This window comes from Pelophylax lessonae, assembly GCF_965119305.1.
Source record: "Pelophylax lessonae genome assembly, chromosome: 6".
In the NCBI taxonomy this organism is placed as follows: Eukaryota; Metazoa; Chordata; class Amphibia; order Anura; family Ranidae; genus Pelophylax; species Pelophylax lessonae.
The window spans coordinates 219681235-219695768 of record NC_138773.1 but is presented as its reverse complement, the minus strand read 5'-3'; positions in this window follow the sequence as shown (position 1 = coordinate 219695768).

Sequence of the window (14534 nt, the reverse complement as noted above, 5' to 3'; positions counted from 1 at the left end):
GAGAAGGTGGGAGAGAGAAGGGGTTTTGAGAAAGATAGACAGGGGAGGGAGAGAGATGAGGAGGAGGGGAGAGAGAGAGAGAGGAGAGAGAGAAAGGAGGGGATGGAGAAGAGAGAGGGAGCGAGGAGAGAGTAGCAGGGAGGGAGGAGAGAGTGGATGGGAGGAAAGAGAGAAAGAGAGGGGGGAAGGAAAGAGAGAGAGACAGTGGGGGTAGAGAGAGAGAGAGAAGAGGTTGTGAGAGAAAGAGAGACAGGGGTGAAAGAGAGGGGGAGGTGAGAGAGAGGGAAGTACAAAAGTGAATGATGAGAGGGGGGGTAAGTAAGAGAGGGGGTGAGGGGGGGGGGAGTGAGAGAGAGATCCCAAGCCCTGTCCCTGTCTGCAGCCCATCTTGTGTTTCCAAGTCCCAGTCTACATAATTTACGTGCAGAGTCTGAACTAAATGGAAGCTTCCGTTGTTGCAGTGAGGTGGTGGGGTTTCTCACTGTGCCCTGTAGCAGTGTGTTTGGTCCCTGCTCTTCCATGGCTAATGCTGAGCTAAGACATAGCTCAGTGTGAGTGGCTGAGGCTGGGGGAGAAACATGCCTGGGGCTGGGTATGTCCTCCTCCATATCAATGGGCACTGTCTGAGATCTTGGAAGGCAGGGGGAATGATCACTGGCATGGTGTAGTCATCCCTCAGCTGCTGGGAATCTCCAAGAGCAGCTGCCTCTATCTCTGTGCTCACAGGCATATGGCAGGCCGGCACCATCTTGGAAATAACCGGAGTAGATGCCGCCGGTTGTACAAGCAATGTGTGGTAAGCTGATCTAGGTAGGCTGCAGGGGGCTGCTGGCCAGGAGCTCGGAGACTAAGCATCCTCAAGCCACCATGCTGAGACCATGTCCCTGATCACAGGCAAAATATGTGGCCGCGAGGCCTCTGTGAGTGCAAGGCCTTCGGCGGCCACTTAATTTGCCGAATTAAAGATCCGCCTCTGAGTCTTCTCATTGGAGGAGAACACACTATAGCATAACTAGAGAACTTAACACGGTGTATTCTGCTGCTTAGTGTGTTCAGTTTTTTCATGGGAAAGCAGAGGGACTGGCAGAAACACCAGGGATTTAACAAAAGGGAAGCAATACAAAGAGAACAGGATACTTTTTCATATAAGTGTATGGTAAAGCAGGCAACCGTAGTCCCATGTTTGCAAGATATTAGTGTATTTACCTGTGTGTCTAGGTGACTATTTCTTTACATCACAGTGAGCAGGAATTCTCAGATAATCTCTAATAGCAGTATCAATCCATTGTGCCCATCTGCATCTGCACTTGATATCAGCCACCAGAGTCTCTGGCACATACGGGTACAAGTAGCCATACTCCTCAGCCACCGTTTTTTATCACAACTCGCTGCAACTTGGACAACTTTGGCAGAAGTTTAGGGCCCCCACAGCCAGGCAGTACTGGAGTATCTGAAACACACTTGACAGAGTAACCTGCTATTCTGTCTGGCTTTTGGGAAATACTTGAAGATGAAGAGGAAACTCGCAGAGCAGCATTAGTGGTTTTAACACGGTGAGCCCACTGTTCCTCTTCCAGAGAACTTGCAAGACAGGGAACAGGAGACGGGGATGCAGACAGCTTATGCCCAATGCTGAAAGTATGGGTGGGTGAGAGAACATCCTCCTCTGCAGGCTCAAACTGTTGCTCAGTATCACTATCAGACCATCTCCCACCAAAGGACACAATGTCAAAAAACATTTCAGAAATTCGGTCAGACAGGATATCAGAATCTGACTCTACGGAGAACTCTTCAGCTGGGAGTAGGTTAGGCCTTGAAAATGTAGTGGCAGACTTTCCTTACTCTGCTCCCATGGTGGCTACAGATTTCACTGTTCCAACAGGCACACTGCCCTCACCTACATCAGGCTTACCCGGCTCAGAAGGCTTCTCCCTGGGAGGTTCCACAAGCAAGGAATATAGGCGACCTCGACCAAGCGGTCACTGTAGTTGAAGTAACAGCCACTTCAGCAGACAGAGTAATGGTGGCAGTGACCACAGGAGCTGGTTCTGGAGCAGCAGTACCGACACACTTGACCCAGTCCACTTTTAGCACCCGCGGAGGTAAGGCCGGCGAGACTACCTCTAGTAGCGATTCCCCGCAGCTTCCGCAGGTGATCCAGGGCCAGATATTGGTAGCCAGTCCTGAGCACTTTGAACCTAACAGCCTGTTCGCTTCGTAGCCTCTCGCTGTGTAGAGCGCCAGGTTAACTTTGGGGATGTAATGCACTCTGGTGTTGATAATGACCTCTTTCAGCCCAACAGGGCCAAGACAGATGCCCGGTATGAAGACTTTCAAGTCTGGGTTAGAGGCTCCAAGATGCGCTATGCTTCTCACTCTGTAGCAGTCTCTCAGCACGTGTATCAAAGATAGCTGTGCACACAACCAAAGTTTTATCTCCTCCACGTTGGAGCAGTAAGCCCTCCCCCTGCCAAGGGATTGGTTCGGCTGCTCTGCAGGAACCTCAGCTCCCATCTCTTTCTTCCAGCAGCGTGCCCAGGGCCGGCCTTAGGTGTTCAGGCGCCCTGTGCGAGCTAATCCTGTGGCGCCCCCCCCGCGCATTTTCTTGCTCCTTTTTTGCACTTTTTTTTTACTTTTCTTTTTATGATCACTAATAACTTAGCCCCCCTTACATCAGAGACCCCCCACACATCAGAGACCCCCCACACAAAGCCCCCCTTAATTTAGAGCCCCCACACAGAGCCCCCCTCACATCAGAGACCCCCCCACACAAAGCCCCCTCTTATCACAGACCCACCTCACATCAGAGACCCCCACACAAAGCCCCCTCACATCAGAGACCCCCACACAGAGCCCCCCCCACACAAAGCCCCCCTCACATCAGTGACTCCACACACAGAGCCCCCCTCACATCAGAGACCCCCCACACAAAACCCCCCTCACATCAGAGACCCCACACACAGAGCCCCCTTTCATCAGAGACCCCCACACAAAGCCCCCCCATACATCAGAGACCCCCCACACAAAGCCCCCCTTACATCAGAGACCCCCCACACAAAGCCCCCCTTACATCAGAGAGCCCCCTTACATCACAGAACCCCACAAAAAGCCCCCTTACATCAGAGCCCCCCTTACATCACAGATCTCCCACAAAAAGCCCCCTTACATCAGAGCCCCCCCACACAGAGCCCCCCCCCACATCAGAGAGCCCCCCTTACATCACATACCCCCCCCACAAAAAGCCCCCTTACATCAGAGCCCCCACACACAGATCCCCCCACATCAGAGAGCCCCCCTTACATCACAGACCCCCCACAAAAAGCCCCCTTACATCAGAGCCCCCTTACATCACAGACCCCCCCCACAAAAAGCCCCCTTACATCAGAGCCCCCCCCCCACACAGAGCCCCCCACATCAGAGAGCCCCCCTTACATCATAGACTCCCCACTAAATGCCCCCTTACATCAGAGCCCCCCCACACACACAGAGCCCCCCCCCCACATCAGAGAGCCCCCCTTACATCACAGACCCCAGAGACAGCCCCCCACATCAGAGAGCCCCCCACATCAGAGACCCCCCTTACATTTTTTGAAGGAGACCTCACGCTGTCTGCTCTGCAGCTTTTTTTTCTTCTTTAAACTTCCCGCCCACACATCCCCGGGGAGTGTGGGCGGGGTAGGAGGAGGAGGAGAAGGGCGGGCGAGGAGGAGCTGAGGATCCCTGCAGGGAGGAGGGAATCTGTCACCGTGGTGGATCGGAGGCTGAGCTGTGTGTGATACACAGCTCTCCTCAGACTGTCAGCACAGCACTGCAGTAGGTGAGGTGACCGAGGCACAGCGGGAGGTAAGCGGCGGCCGCGGCCTGTGTTGACCCTGTCCAGGTCGCGGTCGCCGCTTACCTCCCGCTGTGCCTGATCTTCTGCGAGCTGTGATGGCCGCACGGCGCCCTTGTTGCCCATGGCGCCCTGTGCGGCCGCATGGCTTGCACACCCCTAAGGCCGGCCCTGAGCGTGCCAAAACTCTTCTGGAGTCTGCCTTAATCCCTTTAGCACTGACTTAAAGTGACAAAAGACCAGGCTGATACTCTCCCAAGAGCAATGACAATAGCACAGTCTCTGAGGCACAAAGATATTACTTGCCACTTTCCCACGGAGCCAAAGGAATTCCTGTGTAGTTTCAGTCTGTTGCTAGGGGCGACCACAGCAAAAATAACGTTGAGCCCCATGATGGGCACCAAAATGTAGTGCCCCCCCAACCTCCAGGGGCCTAGTGGTGACCCCCAGAGAAAGGGATGGCCGACATTCCTCCTCAGGGTGCATGTTACTAGGAAACAACAAGAGAAGGGTGCACCGACCTTGTGCATTACCACTAAAAAAGTTTATTAAAATCAAAGAAGGTAGCATACAATATACTCACAAACATAAGATATGCACAAGCATGAAGGAAATAGGGACTGCTCGCTTCCAGGACACTTCTCTACTGCTGGATAGCGCGAATGTTACTAGGCATGGATACAAGATAGAAAGATGGGTGCCAGTCACTTTTATGCTTGAACAAAGAGAAGTTAATTTCTCACAATAGGAAAAATGTGGGAGAGACGGGTAGGGCACAGGACACCCTTAGTCAAATACAGCAAATTGGCAGACTCCCCAGACAAAAAAGTATAAAAGGCAGACAGCAGTACAGAAAAAGAGCCTTAAGGCTGTACTTTGTAGCATGAGCTGTCTCCTATAGCAACAGTATTCAACTCACAGAAGGTGCAGGAACTCTCTGGATGATTCAATCTTGATTCTTTCCCAGGCTCTCCATGGTTCCCTGGTCCATGGCAGAGTCACCTCTGGTACTTCATCTCAGGTCTCCATCCTTTCCTTCATGCTTCCAGGTAATCTGCAGGCTCTCCCATACAGAGCCCTAAAGCACATGGCCAGGCCTCAGGCTTAAGGCCTACCCAGCAGCAGCTGTTCCTCACACACCCACCCAGACAGGATACATACCTTCTCCCAGCATGCTCAGTGACCAGTGTGATTGACTGAGAAAAGTATACATATTCATAACCTAGACTCACTGCAATTCATCACATTAATGCCAAAGGTAACAGTGCCACCTATTGACAAAAGGGAGAAACCACAGCTAAACAAGGCTTAGGAGGAAAATCCAACGATCCCAGAGACTAAAAATTAGCCAGGGTAGCTTCCACCTAGCACAGCTAAATTTATTAGCAACCCTGTTTAGGACAAGGGTGCTACATCAGTGTACAGTATTATAACTGATCACTGTATAACTGTCACTAGGGACGTCAGTGTCAGGTAGTGTACCTCAGTGAGGGTCTGTTAGCACCAGATTTTCTGCCACACTATCACAGGCTCAATATAAGTCTCTGATCATTGCCGTTACAGTATAGCATCCATAACTATGTAAAATCCAGTATATATACCATAGTTTGTAGACTCTATAACTTTAATGCATACCAAGTAAAATACACTTATTTTTCTTTTCCTGGCAGTCTCCATGGCAGCCTACGTGTGGGTTAACCCCGCCTCCTCTCCAATGGTATAGGACCCCCCTCTATAAATTTCAGCTTGCAGGCACAGCCAGTGTTCCTTTTTTGTCCTCCTCCAAGGACCAACTATTTGGATTATTTCCTGTTGGAATTTGGTCGGCTTACCTCAGAATGAAAAGTCGGTGTCTATGTCCAGGGCCCAGCCACGGGCGGGTGAGTGACATTCCAAAATCCCCTTTGGCTGATAACTGTGCGGTGCCTCGGATGGCCGACGGATATCCTGACAGGGTCTGAAGATTTGTCTCCTCCATGGCAGTGTTTTTGTTATGTTTGTTTGTCTCCAAACTATCTTTCTTTGCTATCCCTGGTGGCCCAATGGCGGCTGGAACGCTCCGTGCGTTCCAGCCATCTCCTTCCTGCTTCCCCTCCGCTCAGTCCGGCGGACGCATGCGCTGTATGGTAATGGAGCTCCGCTCGCTGCCTGCGCATGCGCACTTCGCCGCGATCGGAAGCGAGGCCTGGTCCGCGCATGCGCACTTGCGATCACGGCCGGCCATCGCTGACGTCATCCTGGCGCGAAAATTTAAACGCCTGTCAGCTCCAGAGCATTTGGGAATGCACTGTGGGCATAGCGACGTCTTCCCGGTACCTTGTCCGTTTGTTTACCAGGTATGTGGGGACCGGATGCTGCATACCTTTTTGTGGTATGCAGGGGGGGGGGAGAGCGGTTGGATGCATATTAGGACAACACCTGAATGTTCCTTATTGCTTTGTAGTGATCCCTGTATGCTCTACTTCCTAGTGAGTTTGTGGTTTTGCCTGAAACATGGATCCTGCTTCACCGCCCTCTTGTGGCCAGCCCTCTCACAACAGGTGAGTGCTGGTACATTTAGAGGGATATGAAGGGAGGGATGCTGGCTCATGATTCATGGCTAAATCCTGTGTCTCCCTGGATTTCTTTTTCTCCCAGCTCCTCCAGGTCTGGTCAAGAAAGAGACCCTGTCAGGCCACGAAGAGAATCATCTTCAAGGTCAAGACGCCGTGAGTCTCCATCAGGGAGCAGACATGAGAGGAGACGCTCACATTCCTCCTCCAAACACCGCACACACCGCCACAGTAGCCATACGGCCCAGAGAGCCTGTTGGGGTTGTGGGGCGCATGTCCCGGAGGACAAGTCCCTTTGCGAGCCCTGTTTCGCTCGTGCAGCTGGTGAAAGAGAGTCTGAAGATCAGAGATTGGAATCCCTGGTGAAACGGATTGTCCAACAATCCATGAAAGAGTGGAATGCTAGTCCCACACCTGGATCTGCTACTCCCAGCTCTCCTGCTGATGCTCCTGAAGAGCAAGGTCCCTCTCAGCCAAGCTTCACTTCCGGGAAATCCTCAGAGAGCGATTCGGAAGAAGAGGAAGGTGCAGTTGGGGGTTTTGATTTTGCCCTTGTTGCACCTCTCATAAGAGCAGTCAAAGAGGCTCTGAAATGGGAAGATCCCAGTACCCCACAAGTAAAACAGAGAAGGTTTTTCAAACATTTGGGGAAAGAGCGGCTAAACTTTCCGCTCCTGTCAGAATTGAAGGATGTCATCCTAGAAGAGTGGAGTAAAGGGGACAGCAAGACCTCCTTATCCTCCAAACTGTCCAAGTTGTATCCTTTTAAATCGGAAGAAGTCAGTCACCTGGAATCAGCTCCTCTGGTTGATGCTGCAGTTTCCAGACTGGCTAAACACGTTACACTCCCGCTGGATAATGCGGTGTCCTTTAAAGACCCTCTGGATAGGAAGATGGACTTGGATTTAAAAAGAATTTATGTCACAGCCGGTGCGGCTTGTAAACCTGTGCTAGCACTAGCAGCCATGTCTAAGGCCATGGAAACCTGGGTTTCTGATGTTGAACTAAAATTAAGAAGTGTGTCTGAAGATGCAGTAGAGAACTCTCCTGTTCAGGAACTGAAGTTAGCTTCTGTGTTTCTTGGAGAAGCATCCATTGATGTGTTACGTCTCTTATCCAGATCCATGTTGGCTTCTGTCACAGCCAAACGGGCCCTGTGGTTGCGTCCCTGGCTGGCAGACCCAGCCTCTAAACAGGCTTGGTGCAAAATCCCTTTTGAAGGTTCCTCTTTATTTGGAAACAAATTGGATAATGCAATTACTAAAGTGACGGGTGGAAAGTCAGGTCTCCTTCCCCAAGATAGGCGCCTCTTTGGCCCTAAGAAGCAGCAACCAAGAAAGCAGTTTGCAGAGCGATCAAAGGATGCCCGCTCATATAGGCCTGGGCGAGATTACAGGAGAAATTGGAAGAGCAGCCAAGCATCCTCTCGTAAGCCGGTCAGAGGCTCAGCACCTTCCGGTCAAGAAACCTCGAAGTCCTTTTGAGATTGGGCCCGTTCAGACATGCCAGGTGGGGGCACGCCTGCTCCGCTTTCAGCGTGTCTGGGCGGCCTCAATCTCAGACTTCTGGACCATCAGGACAGTGTCCACAGGACACACATGGACTTTCTCAACAGATCCCGTGTCCAGATTTATTCCCACTCGCTTGCCTTCTCAGGACGAGAAAAGAAACGTTTTGCTCGACTATGTAAGCACTTTGGTAGCTCAGGGCGCAATAATTCCGGTGCCCGTGCAGGAAAGATTCCAAGGCGTATACTCGCCCCTCTTTCTAGTACAGAAGAAGAATGGATCCTGGCGCCCTGTGATAGATCTCACCTATCTCAACAGGTTCATCAAGAACGAAAAGTTCAAAATGGAAACCTTATCTACTATCCAGAAAGCAGTACTTCCAGGAGACTGGCTAGTGTCAATAGATCTCAAAGACGCGTATTTCCATGTGCCTATAGCAGTAAACTTCCACAAGTACCTTCGTTTCGCGGTAGAACATCAACACTTCCAGTTCATCTGCCTTCCTTTTGGCCTGTCCACATCCCCAAGGGTGTTTTCCAAGGTCCTTCTAGCTGTGGTGGCTCTAATCAGAACAAAGGGTGTACGTCTACATCACTACTTGGACGATCTTCTACTGTTGTCACAAGACCGGGATCAACTTTTGTTCCACAGGGACCTGGTCACTACAACTCTCATGGAGTTCGGGTGGTTGTTGAATCTTCAAAAAAGTCATCTGGAGCCCTCTCAACATCTGGTCTATCTAGGGGCTCAATTCAACACCGTTCAGAATACACTTTCTCTGCCTCTAGAGAAAATCCCGGTGGTTCGGGAGAGGATCCTTCCAGCCCTCTCATCCTCTTTTCTGACGGCATCCCAGTGTCTCAAGATCATCGGCACAATGGTCTCGACGGCCCCTATGGTCAAGTGGGCACTGTGGCGAATGCGGCCCTTTCAGAGGGGCTTCCTTCGGCAGTGGAATCCGGAAGATCACGATCAGCATATCTTTATTTCCCACAGCATGAGGAGCAGCTTATTTTGGTGGCTCCAACGCAAGAACCTGCTCAATTGCCATTCTCTAGTCCCCATCACATGGGTCATCATTACAACCGACGCCAGCAACTCTGGCTGGGGAGCCCATTGCATGACAGAGGTGGCTCAAGGGAAATGGCCCCCGCAAGCCCACTCCCCGGTTTCCAACGTCCTGGAGCTTCGTGCGGCTTTTCTAGCTCTTCAAGCTTTCCATCATCTAATAGAAGGCAAATCCGTACTTCTTCGAATGGACAACACCACGGCAGTGGCTTATGTGAAAAGACAGGGCGGTACCAGGAGTCTCTCCCTTCTTCAAGAAGTAGACCCAATCATGACATGGGCCCAAGCCCATCTGTCCAACATCTCGGCGGCCTACATTCCGGGGCCACAGAATGTTCAGGCAGATTTCCTTTCCAGAGTTCAGTTGAATCACAACGAGTGGTCTCTCCACATAGACTCATTCAAGTGGATTCTGTCCCTAGGGGTCTCACCAGAAGTAGACCTGTTTGCATCTCCATGCAACCACACGCTAGTCCGGTACTTCACACGCAGCAAGTGTCACCAAGCATGCGGAACGGATGCTCTGACCGACAGATGGGAATTCAGCAGGGCATATGCTTTTCCCCCATTTCCCATCATCCTCAGATTTCTTCAGAGACTCCAAGCAGAAGATGTGGAGATCGTCATGGTAGCCCCTCACTGGCCGAACAGGCCCTGGTTCCCACTTCTCCTGCAACTCAGCTATCGGAGCCCGATTCCCCTGCCCATCAAACCAGACCTTCTCTCGCAGGGAACAACATTACACCCCTGCCCCGCCTTGCTCAGGTTAACGGTCTGGTTCTTGAGAGGGAGAGGTTGGAGTCACTCGGATGCCCTCCTGGGGCAATCCCTACTTTAATGAACTCTAGGAGACCTAGCACGAACAGAGTTTACTGTAGAGTCTGGTCTAGATTCTTGGAATTCACGTACCCGGAGGGAAATCATTCCCTGAATTTCGGAGTTCAAGAAGTCCTGAAGTTCCTTCAAGCAGGTCTGGATAAGTCCCTATCAGTTGGGACTCTCAGGGTGCAAATATCAGCCTTATCGGTGTTCTCAGGGTTCTCCTGGGCCAAGCATATACTCATACAACAATTCTTCAAAGGTGCGGTCAGACTCAGACCTCAGAGGAAGCCAAGGTTCCCAAAATGGGACCTTCCCCTTGTCCTTAACGTCCTTTCAAGATCTAGTTTGTCGGACTCCATTAAAGATCTTACCATTAAAACAGCCTTTTTAGTAGCAATCACTTCAGCTAAAAGAGTTTCTGAGATCAGTTCTCTTGGTTATAAAGAACCTTTTCTCACGTTTTTCCCGGACCGAGTAGTCCTAATTCCGATGCTCAATTCCAATCCGAAGGTATCATCGGTTTTTCATGAGAACCAGGAGATTGTACTTCCTACCTTTCGTTCTTCAGAGGATAATGAACCTCATCCCTTGGATGTAGGGAAAACTCTTATGGAATATCTCCAGTCAACGTCTTCTTTCAGACAATCGGATAATCTCTTCGTCCTTTTCTCAGGCAAGAATAGAGGGAAACGGGCCTCGTCAAGGTCCATTGCGGCCTGGATTGTGTCTGCCATTCAGCGAGCTTACTGTGTAGAGGGTTTGGCTCCTCCGGAGGCGGTGACAGCCCACTCGACGAGAAGCATTTCAACGTCCTGGGCGGCTTCACATCATGTTGCACCAGAAGTAGTCTGCAGAGCAGCTTCATGGTCTTCTGTAAATACGTTTATGACACATTATTGTGTGGAGCCAGCCTCCTTATCTTCAGTTAATTTTGGCTTGACTGTTTTGTCTGCTAATAATTTGAAGTAAAATTTGATTTGAAACATTCCCACCCGTGTGGTTTGGGCTAGTTATTTCCCACACGTAGGCTGCCATGGAGACTGCCAGGAAAACGGAAAATTCCTATCATACTTACCGTAATTTTCCTTTCCTGGTGGTCTCCATGGCAGCCGGAGTTCCCACCCTCTGGTCTTGGATTCGGCTAAGATATGGAACACTGGCTGTGCCTGCAAGCTGAAATTTATAGAGGGGGGTCCTATACCATTGGAGAGGAGGCGGGGTTAACCCACACGTAGGCTGCCATGGAGACCACCAGGAAAGGAAAATTACGGTAAGTATGATAGGAATTTTCCGTTTTCTTTTTTTTTTAACCAAAGATATGTAGCAACATATATTTTGGCCTACATTTATGAAGATTTTTTTTTTTTTTTTTTAATTTTTTATTGGATATATTTTTAACAGGAAGTAGTAAATTTCGATGGTTTTTTTTTTTTCAAAATGTTTTCTTTTTTTTTTTCATTTATATAAGATAAAAAAAAAGACCCAGTTTTCATCAAGTACCACCAAAAGAAAGCTCTATTTGTAAAAATGATTTAAGTTTAATTTGTATATAGTGTTGCAAGATTGAGAAAAGTTAAAGTAGCACAGTGTTGAATAGCAAAAAATGCCCTAGTCATAAAGGGGGTAAAACCTTCTGCAGTTTAAGTGGTTAGAATACCATTCATTCAGAACATGTGACAGACTGGGAATGGGGATAGCTAGAAAGCCTAGAAAGCAAAGGACTGGATTACACAGCAAAATTAAAAAAGGAGACAAGCAACAGGGGAGAAGGATACCAACTAGGCAACATCCTAATATCAGCTCTGAGACAAAAAATATCCAGCAACAGAAGCCCAGACAGGTGTGGCAAAGCAGAGAGACAAACTAGGAAAGGAACTGATACACAGACACACAGAAGCAGAGGAATCCAGAAGGTAATACAAGTCAGGGCAGATTAACCAGGATCAATCAAGAGGCTAGAGGTCAAAAGAGCCACAAGAGCAAGGTTGTCAAATGTCCAGAAAATTATGGAGACAGTAAAGAATGCAGACAGGGAAGAATGTCCATAAAAAAATATATTCCCTGCAGTAAAGTATGAACCAATTGCAATGGTTTCATCTCATTTAATCATGATGCACAATTAAAAGATATTGTTTGTGCTCCTTAATAGTGGAGAGTGCCCTAAACATCACATATAGTTTCTCATTACAGAGTGATCCCCCCCCCCCCCCCTCACCAGACAGTGATCCTGTCATGTAGAAGAGCTGCATGATAACGTAAGTATCTTTACTGAGAGCATTTCACACTTATGTGTATTTAGTAACAAGTGTTTTTGATATGTGTTACTACATGTGTATTTTATACACTCTTGTATGTGCGTTTTAAAAAGATTCAAAATAGGAATTTTCCATGATGTGGATCAAATAAATATACAGAAAACTGCATGATACACTTTTGTGTGTTTATCATTTATTTCCAGGGCCATGCTTAAAGTGGTTCTAAAGGCTCTTTTTTCCCCTAAAATAATAAACATGCTTACTTACCTACTGTGAACCCCACTCTTCTGGGGTCCCCTACCGGTGCTCACGGCTCCTCCTTTTCTGTGTCTGCCCCATAGCAAGCCAATTGCTATGGAGGCAGACATGCAGGCACACTCCTGAGCCAGGCTGTGTGCGTCCATAGACACATACAGAGCAGGTTGACCCCGCCCGCACTCCCTCCTCATAGTATTTAATTGGTAGCAGCAGAAGCTAATGCAGCAGGAGCTGCTCTCAACCAACACTTGTGTATGAATCAAGAGGAGAGAGAAGAACTGAAGCTCAGCACAGCGTTTGACCGATACAGGACTCGGGTAAGTGCTAGGTAAAAGGTAGAGGAGAACAACTGGAAGGTTTTTTTACCCTAATGCCTCCACTTTTAAAGGAGTTGTAAAGGCAGAAGATTTTTTATCTTAATATATTCTATGAACTTCATTATGATAAAAAGCCTTCTGTGTGCAGCAGCCTCCCTCAGCCCTCCTAACACTTACCTGAGGTCCCTCTATGTCCAGTGATGTCCACGAGTTTCAGCCGACCAAGATTCTCCTTCCTGATTGGCTGAGACACAGCAGTGGCACCATTGGCTCCTGCTGCTGTCAATCAAAGTCAGCTAGCCAGTCAGGGGAGAAAGGGCCGCCGGTTCGGGTCGTGCCCCCTGTCTGAATGGACACAGGGAGCTGTGACTCAGCTTGTGTGCCCCCATTGCAAGCTGCTTGCTGTGGGGGCACTGAACAGAAGGGATCATAGAAAAGGGACCTGAGAAGAGGAGGACCTGGCCTGCTTTGTGCAAATCAACTGAAACATAGCAGGTAAGTATAACATGTTTATTATTTTTATAGGAAAGAAAACGAGACTTTACAATCACTTCAAGCTGCAAATTCAGCCGCACGGGGGGTGTACACATATGCATTCAAAAATACTACCCCCAGTTGCATTGAGCGGGCAGTAATGCCTCCAAACGTGACCCATTCTAGTGAATGGGGATGTACTACAGCTGTACTGCAACCGCTTGTAATGTAGTGATGTCACAGGGATCCCCATAATGTCACTGACCAAATTAGATCAGATCTATATTTGGTCAATAAAATCACCCAGGGGTTCCCAACCCTTTGTTATGTTTAATCAGTGGGGCTTCGAGAGTTGTCATTTGGCATGAGTAATTTACGGTTGATAGTCAGCCAGATCTATGTTCTTTCAGCCGGCATGATTTATTGTGATTGACGAGGATCTGCATCGTTGGATGATGTGATTGACAATGGTTATAAATTGCGGGACTTTTTTCTAATAAAAAGAGTCAGTTTATTTACTATTTCCACTTTTTTGTAAATGACTGTCCCTTACTCACTCACACAGGGGGAAGCTGGTGACTGGGGGTCAATTTATCGGTAAAGGGGGAAGGGGGCTTTTGGATTCCAATAATCTCCCCCACATACCCCCCCCCCCCCCCCCCACCAAAAACCACTGGACTAGGGTTGTGGGGAAGAGGTCATTGTCCTCCTCAAAATTCAGAAAAGGTGCTTTGCCATAAAGATCCCCCCTGGTACAGTACCCTCCCCTCCCCATTTTGACTGCATTAAGTACAATGCTAAAATGAAACATTGTGCTTCATCTTCATCTAGGAAGCCCCCCCAGGACATGAAAATGAAGAATCTATAGATTCTCCTTTACTGAGTATCATATATATCTTGTACTCTCACCCTAGTATCTATAGGCTATCTATCTGTAGGCAAGGCTGTGTTTAAATTAGTTCTAATCACGGAACATACAGGATTGGAAACAGGGCAGTTCTTCTATTTGCAAAGAGTAAGTGCCCAAAATGTTACAACTTATAAAATTTTATAAAACTGCTAGTGCTAAAGACATTAAGTAACATTCAGCGTGAAATTTCTTCAGATATGATTTTCCATTAACAAAAACTGTTTCATGGAAAACTGCTAATTTGACAGTTTGCTAAGGAAGTACATGAAGCGTACCAATTAACTGGGAAAACAGGAAAATGTGACCATGAGTCACTAGTGTGAACCATATTGATTTTTTTTTTCAAGCAATTTTAGATTAGTTACAGTAAGCATCAATGAAAAAGAGAATAAAAAGTTTATGAAGAATTTAAATAACAGATTCCACAAAATACAGACTTGTAAAGCTTCTTGATCTATAGCCTGCTGGAACAGACATGAACAAGTTTTACTTCATTCCTATCCTTCATCCGTCTGGATCTCCTCTTTGTACCATAGAG